Genomic DNA, 10,217 nt, shown 5'->3' with positions numbered 1-10,217 from the left:
GCACCTGCAGCAGCAGCACCCACAGCATCTCCCGACTGGACATTAGGTAAAGGGACCTAAGTGAAGTACCAACAATGACGACCACAATGGTGTCAAGTAGGCATGAGCTGGGATGCAACACTTGTGGCAGAGTGATTAGGCAACTTCACTTCCCAGCTAATCCAGAATCTGGGAATTCACCATCTCTTGGGATTACTACTAGGGAGCACCTTTGGTCCTTATCCACCCCTGGTTCAGATGTATACCAACTCCAGATTTTAGGGGCGGGGCTCAATGCGGCTCAATGGAGGCTCAGAGAGCAGCCTCAAGGGAGAAAGGCACATGGCGCAGCAAATAAGAACTGTGCCCTGCTAGAAAGAACGTGAGAGTATAAATTATTATTACTCATTTTCCTATGTGTTACCTCTGTCTACTCCTTGTTTACTTCTTCCTCTGACACCATTTTTTTGTAGTGCCATCTTCTATAAAGAGAATAACAGATACTCCAGTCTTTATCTTGCATGGTTTATCAAAATGTTTTATTATTGCTGCTTTAGAAACATTTCTTCTAGCCCCGCAGTTTGTTAGGGAAAGTGACACATTTTTACCTTCTCCTAGGTTCCTTGATTAGGAGTTAATTCTTCCCTAGAGGAAAGTCCTCAGATAACACAAGCCTGTGACTTCACTCTTTCCTTAACCTCCCGATAGGTGCTGCCAGAATGGACAGTCTAGCTCAGCTTAGGTCTTCACTGCCCTGAGGACCTGTTCCATCACTGGTTGGGTCCATGAAGGCAGGAGAAGGTGGGGGAGCAGGAGGAGGTGGCATGAACCTAAGTAATAATATTCACCCCCTGAGCAGGAAGCAGAGGAGTTTCTCATTCCAGATTCTCCTCCTTGGGTCAAAGAGACTAAGTGACCGTAGCAGTGTTCTATTCACATTCCCTCAGTGCATACCTGCCCAACTTCCAACTGTGGGCACCTGCAACATTGTCTGAGGGCTGTACTCTGGCCACTGAAGGCCATTTTGCTCACCTGAGTGGTGTCCAGGAATGGCTGCCCCTCCCCTCACCTGACCCTCACTTCCCGCTAGTCTTCAACCAATGATTAATAGAAATTAGTGTATAAATACCAAAGCTCCTCATCCCTTGAATAGGATACTTCAGCGTGAATCTACACAGGCTCCAAATACCCCATCATGAGTGAGCTCCAGTCATCCTCATGGTAATTGGCTCGATAAAGTCTGAGCTCTCTTTATTTGACTGATTTTCCCATCCTGTCTCACTTCCCGTCTTACTGGTGTTTGTTTGTTTGTTTGTTTTTTAAATATTATTTACTTATTTGAAAGAGAGAGAGAATGAGAGGGAGCACAAGCAGGTAGAAGAGCAGAGGAAGAGGGAGAAGCAGACTCCCTGCTGAGCAGGGAGCCCAACGTGGGGCTCGATCCCAAGACCCTGGGGTCATGACCTGAGCCAAAGGCAGACGCTTAACCCACTGAGCCACCCAGGCGTCCCTGTTTTGTTTTGGTTTTTAGCTCCTAAATGAACTACTTGCCCTTGAGTCATTGTCTCAGCATCTGTTTCCGGGGGAGTCCAACGAAGATCCTAGGTAAGGTCTACCAGGCCAGTTGTCATTGAGGACTGCTGTCCAACCTGAGCCCTAGGACCATCATCGGGGCCCAGGGGCTGGACTGAAATGCTTTGTCTCCATCTCTGTGGAATAGTTCATTTTATTTTTTTAAATTTTTTATTTATTTTTATATATATATATATGTATATATATATACACTTTTTGAAGTTTTATTATGGAGTGAAGATTACTATCAAATGTATACACTTGTATACTTACACAGTAAGTGAGGCATACAACATGCCAGTTTCTCCATATCACTCCCCCCCCCATCACTCTATTACTTAAAAAACTGACACTTTGTTCTCTCCAACTCCTACTGTTTTATTTCTCAGTTGGCTCAGAACTTGAAAGGAGAGCAGGAGGTTATTAATTGAGTCTCCTGAAACTGTTGCAATGAGCATGATAGAAAGGTAGCAATTCAGGAGCAAAATCCAGGTAGATGGGCCAGAGGGGGACTAGATGCCGGCCACTGGCCAGAGGGGAGGAGTGAATCTACAGTCCACAGAGGAGGAGGCTGACTGAGGTACTAGGTGGCATACCAGAATAAGAATTCAGAATCAGAAATAAGGCAAAAGCCAAAAAACCAGAGCACTTGGGGATGCTGGGGATGTGATCCTGTTGATGAGACCAGAGCTCATTTACTGGAACTGGATCACTGCAGCCAGAGTGGAGTAATATCAACCGTGCTGACGCATAGCTTATGGGACCCAAGCTAATCACATGCTTCCTGTATCAGGCTTTGATTAGGCCTGGGGGCAGGAGGCTGGGCTACAGCTGTGGGCAGAAGAGAAACAACAAGTATGGAAGCAGGCTGGTACTGATCCATTCTGCAACTGGATATTTAAAAGACTAGCGGGACGCCTGGGTGGCTCAGTGGGTTAAGCCTCTGCCTTCGGCTCAGGTCATGGTCTCAGGGTCCTGGGATCCAGCCCCGCATCAGGGTCTCTGCTCAGCGGGGAGCCTGCTTCTCCCTCTCTTTCTGCCTGCCTCTCTGCCTACTTGTGATCTCTCTTTCTGTCAAATAGATAAATAAAATCTTAAAAATAAATAAATAAAAGGCTAGCTCGGTTCTATCCTTCTTGTCTGTAAAGGGGCCGTTAAGCTCAGAGAGGAAAATGCCATTCTTTAGGCTCTTTTCTCAGATATTGCAGACATTGACTTTAGAAAGCTCTCTTGCTTTTCTTGTATCTTTCATCTTCTCTGTCAAGGTTCATGAATCATGAGGGCACCTCAGCTGCTCTAAATGACCTCAAATCAGTCCTGTTCCAGACAAGTTAGAGAGCAGATATCCAGGTCAAGGCTCTGTCATTTACAAGGGATGGAACCTAGGGTCTCATGAAATGAAATTGTGGACTCGTTGCCAGTAGGACTCTCTCTCCATTCAGTTCTCAACACCCCTTGTCCCACTTTTCTTTGTACGTTCATCTTATTCTCTCCACAGGCAGGTATTTATGACACTTTTAATCCCCAGCACCTTTAATCCCCAAGTTTACCAAGTCAGTGGAAAGAGGTCCGTATTCCTGGAAAGGAGACTGATAGGCCCTGCCTCGACCTTATGCCCATTTCATGGCCCAGCATATAACAGGCAATCAGTAAATATTCTTGAATGGACAAATAAGGTTATCATGGCCCATGTGGCAGATATAGCCCCATTGTTATATATTAATAAATTGTAGTTAATGTTTCTATCTCGAGATACTGGTTCATGTGCATGCACTTGCTTCCCAGAGATGTCTGTTCTTGATGTATTGAGGAAACAGTATCTGAGCCTGCAAGACTGAAAGTTTTGCCTAATTCAGCATGATAAGTAAATGCCACCCTGGGAAGTCTCCTGGACCACAGTCTGCTCTACTTTCTCAGATGTCAGCCTAGACTATGCTTTTGATGGAATTTATGCCTTTCGCTGTTTGCATCTCTACATTGAGAAATTAACTATGAAACATAGTTTTCAAACTTACCTTCACAACATCATTGTGAAGTCATTGTCAGATAAGGTCTTGTGGTCTCTATTCAATAACTAGGAAATTCAAGCATATAGCCAGCAGGTCAGTGTTTTCCAGGATTTCTTTTCCAGAATGTGAGCTCCTTGAGTGTCCCATGAAAAGGGGTTCCATAGTAAATTTTGATCAGGAAAACTTTGATTGATTCACAATGCATGCTACTATATTAAAGGTTCTGAAAGTACCGTTATGAAACCTATATGAACTGAGCTTTTTTTTAACGTTGAGCAAAAGGATTTTGCAAAACTGTTGATACTAAACCTTCTGTTTTGCATCCATCTTCTCTTGTTGCCTCCTGTTTTCCCAGATGGTCTCTTTCCACCTAAAATTCGTCCCTTCACCTATGCCCAGCATCTTATCTCCTTCCTTCCCCATCCTCCAGAATCTTTTTTTCTTTTTTTGCTGCAAGAAAACTTGTATTGTTTCCATTTAATCCAGGGCTTGGGAGGGTTCCAGTGTGGTTAAAAAGCTTCTTTACAGCTTCAGGGAGAAGCTTGGGCAGAAGCCCTGACACCAGGGGGAATACCAAAGGGGCCACTGAGCCCCCAGGGCACATAGTTATGCTTGGAGGTGAGCCTTATGGAAGGGATACTCACCCACCCAGCGTGGGGGTAGGCCAGCCTATGGAGGTGTGTCAAACGGCTGACCATTTTCTTGATGAGTTTCACCTCCTCATCTAGGAAGTGGTACTCTAGGAAGTTACAGAGATGAGGATCTGCATGGCCAGAACCCATCACATGCAGATCCAAAAGGGCCTGGTTCAGGTTCTCCTCCTGGATCATCGCAGCTTCCTTGGTGTCCAGGCTTTTACCCTAATTATCCTGGGATGACTTCTGCATGTCACAGAAGAGGGCATGCCCCTGCTCTTGTGGTGCTCCTTGACCAACTCCAGGAATAAATGGCTTTCATTCTCCAGAGCCACATCATGGAGTCGAAATAGAAGCCCAGAGAGAGAGGTAGGGATGGGAGGCCCACAGATGCATGTTGATAGGTGGTTGACAGTGGCCTCTACCTTGGTGAAATAATTCTGACAAATCTGGGAGTTCATGGTTGGTTGGCAATAAAAAGCTGTGTGTACACACACACACACACACAACTGTGTTCACTGATCCCAGAGGCAGAGGATGGCTGAGACGATGGCACAACTGGAAGAGAGGTTGGACTTTTCTTGGAGGCTGAAAGAAAGCATGTCCCCGGGTCCCATCCAAACACCTGAAGCACGAGATAGATCTGGGGGACTGCCAGGATGCATACCCTTATCTTTTTCTGGATCAACACCTTCCTCTCCTGGATCTTTGCAATCAACATTTACACAAACTCAAGAGCCTAAATCTTTGCTTTCAATGTGGTCAATGAACCAGGATCCTTGACATCACCTAGGAGCCTGCTCCAAAAGCAGAATCTCAAGCTCCAGCCCAGCTTGCTAATTGTGTTAATTAACACAATCTCCAGGAGATCTGTATGCGCATGAATGTGCTCTAAACCACAACCATGATTTTCTGGTAAAAATGCCAATCAGATCTTATCAGAACATCTTGTTCTCCCAGATTCTTTCCCATCCTCCATCCCTTCCATAACTGCTAGTTTCCTAAAATGAGTTTTCCAAGGACCCTCTTTGGCAAACGCTGAGCAGTCACTGGTCCCAGCTTTGTGACAGCACCTGACTCCCTTGCCCTTGAGGATTCTGAGCTCTGATTTGCTGCAGAAATGACATTCTCAGAGTTAGTCATTTTCAAGTTTGTTCTCAGGTCTACTTTCCACTCTTATATTGCAAGGGGCTGACCCTACAACTGTCTTTCCAGGCTCCCTTGCCAGCTTCCACCAGTGCAAGATTGAGGGTGGGAGGAGAGGAGGGTCTCCATGGAGGCAGCACCACTTTTGTGGTTCTGGCCTTTTGACACTGCCTCCTGCCCTTGGTCCTCCAAACTCAGGGATTGTAAGAGCTCCCTGCTCTTGCTAATCTCTCTGTGGTGTCACCATCCTCTGTCTGGCTTTTTGGTTTTCCCAGTACTTATATAGCTAGTCCCCGACATCTGAGATGGGTTATGCTTTTCAAAGTGAATACTCTGACTGACTGATACATGGAGTATCAGAAAATGGAGGTTGGGGGAGGGAGAACATTTGAGGAATAGGCAAATTCTCTCTCTCTCTTTTTTAAAAAAGTTTTTATTTATTTGAGAGAGTGTGTGCGAGAGAGAGGAGGGGCAGAGAGAGAGAGAGAGAGAGAGAATCCCAAGCCCAGACACTGGCCAAGTGTGAAGCCCAATGCAGGGCTTGATCCCATGACCCCAAAGCCCATTACCTGAGCTGAAATCAAGAGTTGGACACTCAACCAGTTGAGCCACTCAGGGCTCCTAGAGAAATAGGCAGTTCTTCTTGACTCAATAGACAACCTTGAAGTCCAGGCCCATGTAATGGGGCCCAGGAGGCAATGTCAGTGTGTTTGTGTCATGAGTTCTTACCTGCCATCATTCCAATAGCACTTTCCTTTGAAAGCTAATGTCTTGCACTGGGGGGGTTGTGGGAAAGTTTTACGGATAAGGAAAAAGGCATTTAGAGAGGACAATCAATCTCCCTACATGTGAGTGACTCTGTCTGGTTGTAAGTCACAAATAAATCAGTGTTGTTGTGTAGTTGTCTGGGGTAGGGTCAGAGGAGTTGTCCAACAGAAACCTCTTCATCTGACAGGTTGGGGACAACTTCTTCCAGCTGCATGCATAACCGGTCTGGGTTGGACCTGCTGCTGAGTTGTACTAGTTGGTGGTTGGAGCCTATTGTCAAATGTCAATATTTTCACAGTCATCCCACATTGCCAAGCTACAGCTCACCCTGGCATCTGTCCCTTGGCCCTGGGAGGACAGGCAATTCTTTCATACATAATGGGAAAAGATACAAGAGAGACTGTCTTTTTCTCTCAAAGACTGTTCAAGCAGAACGCCAGTGCACTCTGAATAATGCCCTTTCACATGGAAAAAGAATAGAATTCTAGAATCACATACTCTGGGAACAGTTAGAGATGGTAGTTTACTGAGTATGGTTTTTTTAAGAAGATTCTGTAATGAAATGTAAGCCTCAAAGTCAGAGATATACAGCCTATTTCCTCAGAACATTGCACGTTAGTATGTCTATGTATAAGTGTGTTATCATCCTTCAAGTGTCCTATGATTAAGATGATAATTATACTCTGCCTGGAAATATGGACAGAGCTAAGGTTGAGAGTGCAGGGCAGGTAGGAACTCAGGGATTGGGACGCTCACCAACCAAGGTGTTTCTCCATTCCTTTTCCTCTGGAGGTTAAACCAGGAACTGCCAGTCCTTGGGCACTCCCCTTGGGGAGCTGCTGAGCAGGTGTTTGGGGCGTGGTCTAAGGTGACAGCACTCTCTGGGAAGGAATGCTTCTTTACCTTTCACAAGCTGAAGACACAGTTTGACCTGGAGTTGAGGCAGTAGAGATTTTGGCTGAGACTAGAGGCCCCAACTATCTGCCACTCTCCTGGCTGCCACAGAACCATGGAGGGAAGCTGGGGGTCAATACCCCTGGTAGAAGGTACCTCTAAAAGTCTAAAAGATGCAGCCACGAGGACCCCAGCCCCTCATAAATATGTGACACTGGTCCTTTCGTCCCTGAGTTGAAAAAGCAGGCCTAATTATTTTATGCTATTATTATTATTTTTTAAAGATTTTATTTATTTATTTTTCAGAGAGAGAGAGAGAGAGAGAGTACACACAGTAGGCAGAGAGGCAGGCAGAGACAGCCAGAGAAGCAGGCTCCCTGCCAAGCAAGGAGCCAGATGTGGGACTCGATCCCAGGACCCTGGGATCATGACCTGAGCCAAAGGCAGTGGCTTAATCAGCTGAGCCACCCAGGCATCCCAAGGCCTAATTATTTTAATAATGCCTCATTGACTTTGATTTTATTCATCTCTTCCTATAGGAGCCTCATTCCTGCAAACCCTGGCTGAGATACAGATCCTTAGCTTTTATATTGAAAACAAATTTCCATGGTTAGGAAAATGTCACTTAAAAAGTCTGTATTTTTTTAGCTTTTTTCTTCTTTTTTTCCCCAAAGCTCTGATTGGCTTTATTAAGTAATTCATGAATCAGGCAACACCCCCGTCTAAGCAATAGAGAGAGGCTCCCTGGCTCTGATTATCTTAAATTACAAGTGGGATCCTTTGAAAATTGATGACAGGAAAAGCCATATTGTTTACAATTCCCTTCCTTCTTCTGCCTATAAGGAGGCAGTCCCTAGTAACCAGAAGTTCTACTGTTTGCTAAGTGCAAAATCAACTTCCCTATAACAATTGCCTCTCCTGCCCATGAGGTTAAGTGATAGACGTGGGAATGCAAGATTAGAGAGGTGGGGCAGAGGAGGCTCTACTTCAGGAATGAAACAGAAGAGGCTGGAAGCCCAGGCAGGGGAAGGCAAACAGGGATGACATTTGTGGGGGTTGGGGGAGTGGATTAAGACATCCATCCAGTTTGGGGAGAAAAGATCTATTTAGTAAAATGATTCAGAGTAAAAAATACTGTGCACTAGTATATGCAAACCATAGCCTGTGTTCACCTTAGAATATCTAGATTCTGGAAATTCTATATTCTGCAGTGAAATATCCAGATTTGCTATTGCATAGAGAGGAGTCTTTTCCTTTGGAGAGTCAGTTGAAGTAGTATCTTGTTCTGAGATGCAGGCAGGAAGGGGGCAGTGCACGCCTCTGGGGCTCACCCCCATGGTTATATAAAAATATTATATATATCTTAAATGTTCAAAACATACCAAAACATACAAAGTAAAAGTGAAATTTTCACTCCCCCTGTTTTGATTAATTATACTGTTCAGTGTTAACCCATCCACAACTAAGAGTTTGGTATGTATCCTTCAATATTTCCCCCAAGCATTTGTGGATACATAAATGATTGATTAATTATTTGGTTCAAAAAGAATTTGAGGTTGAAAACAATTTCCCTTTAAAATTGTGAGGGTAGTGTTCCATTGCCAACCTCTTTTTGAACATGTTAAAAATAATTTTTGAATGGTTAATACATGCTTTGGGATCTGAGTTCAAATGGTAGAAAAGCATGTGGAAGTAAACATCCTCACCATTGATACTTCCTGCTGCTTAGTTTCCTTCGCTGGTAATAACCACCATCCTTTTTTTTTGTGTATCTTTAAGGACGTATCTTTTGATATCTATGGCTTCATAAATATATGTACCAGCATATAAGTAGAAACATACGAAATTACCACTTTTGAAGTTAAAAAATCAACAATTCCATGAGATTCAACATAATATATATTTATATATGAATACAATTTTTTGGGAACATTTTATCTATTTACTAGAGTGGGAGAGGGAGTGTGTGGGAGGGAGAGGGAAAGGCAGACTCCCCACTGAGCATGGAGCCTGAGGGGGGCTCGACGCAAGGACCCAGAGACCATGACCGGAGTTGAGTCAGATGCTTAAGTGACTTAGCGATCCAGGCACCCCACGAATACAACTTTTAATGGCACTAAAAGCATGCTGTATACAGTGTAGTGCACTTTGATACCTCAAACAAAAAATCTTGAGATCTTCCCATATTTGTATGCATAGAGCTGATTCATTCTTTTTAAACTTTTGTGTCTATTATTTTCATGGTAAACTATTATTATTTTAAAACTTATATACAGTAAAATAGGATTTTACTTTTGGTACACAGTTCTCTGAGTTTTAACATATGTGTAGATCTGTATATGTACCACCACCCTCAGGAAACAAATATTTCAAGCATATCCGTGTAATTGCTCCCAACAGCAAAGACAAAGTGCCACCCTCAAGTACACCAGGATCTTCCCTTAATCTCCTCTCCTCATTGCTGTGCCTTTTCTACACCCCAAGACAATATTTTCTTTGACTTCCAGTGCCATAGATTAGTTTTGCCTGCATGAAATCACATAGTATATATTCTTTTGTTTGCCTACTTTTGCTCAACATTATATAAAATCCATTAATATTGTGATTACTAGAGAGCAATGCATTCATTGCACAATATTTTGTTATATTATGGCATTTTTTGACATGCAGAATTGAGAAAAAAATTTATATAGTTTGATAAATTCAACTTTGTTCATTGTAATGGTTTCTGGGTTTGTGTTATATTTAGGCCTTCACCAATCTGAGATTATAGAATAAAACATCCCATGTTTTCTTCTAGTGCTTTAATAATTTTGTTTTGTAGGTGAGGAATGAATCCAACTTTTTTTTTTTTTCCTTCAAGGTACTGATTTATTATCCAGCTATTTCCTTAATCCTTATGGGAAATTTATGATGGATATAATTGTGTGTCTTTATGTTGCAGATGGAAAAACTGAAACAGGGGCACCTGGGTGACTCAGTGGGTTAAGCATCTGCCTTTGACTCAGGTCATGATCTCAGGGTCCTGAGATGGAGCCCCACATAGGGTTCCCTGTTCAGCGGGAAGACTGCTTCTTCCTCACCCTCTGCCCCACCCCCAATCATGCTCTCCCTCCCTATCTCTCTCTCTCTCTCAAATACATAAATAAAATCTTAAATACGAGAAAGAAAGAAAGAAAGAAAGAAAGAAAGAAAGAAAGAAAGAAAGAAAGAA

Source organism: Mustela nigripes, chromosome 2, assembly GCF_022355385.1.
Source record: "Mustela nigripes isolate SB6536 chromosome 2, MUSNIG.SB6536, whole genome shotgun sequence".
Lineage (NCBI taxonomy): Eukaryota > Metazoa > Chordata > Mammalia > Carnivora > Mustelidae > Mustela > Mustela nigripes.
The sequence above is the reverse complement of the archived record's forward strand: the minus strand, read 5'-3'. Positions refer to the sequence as shown.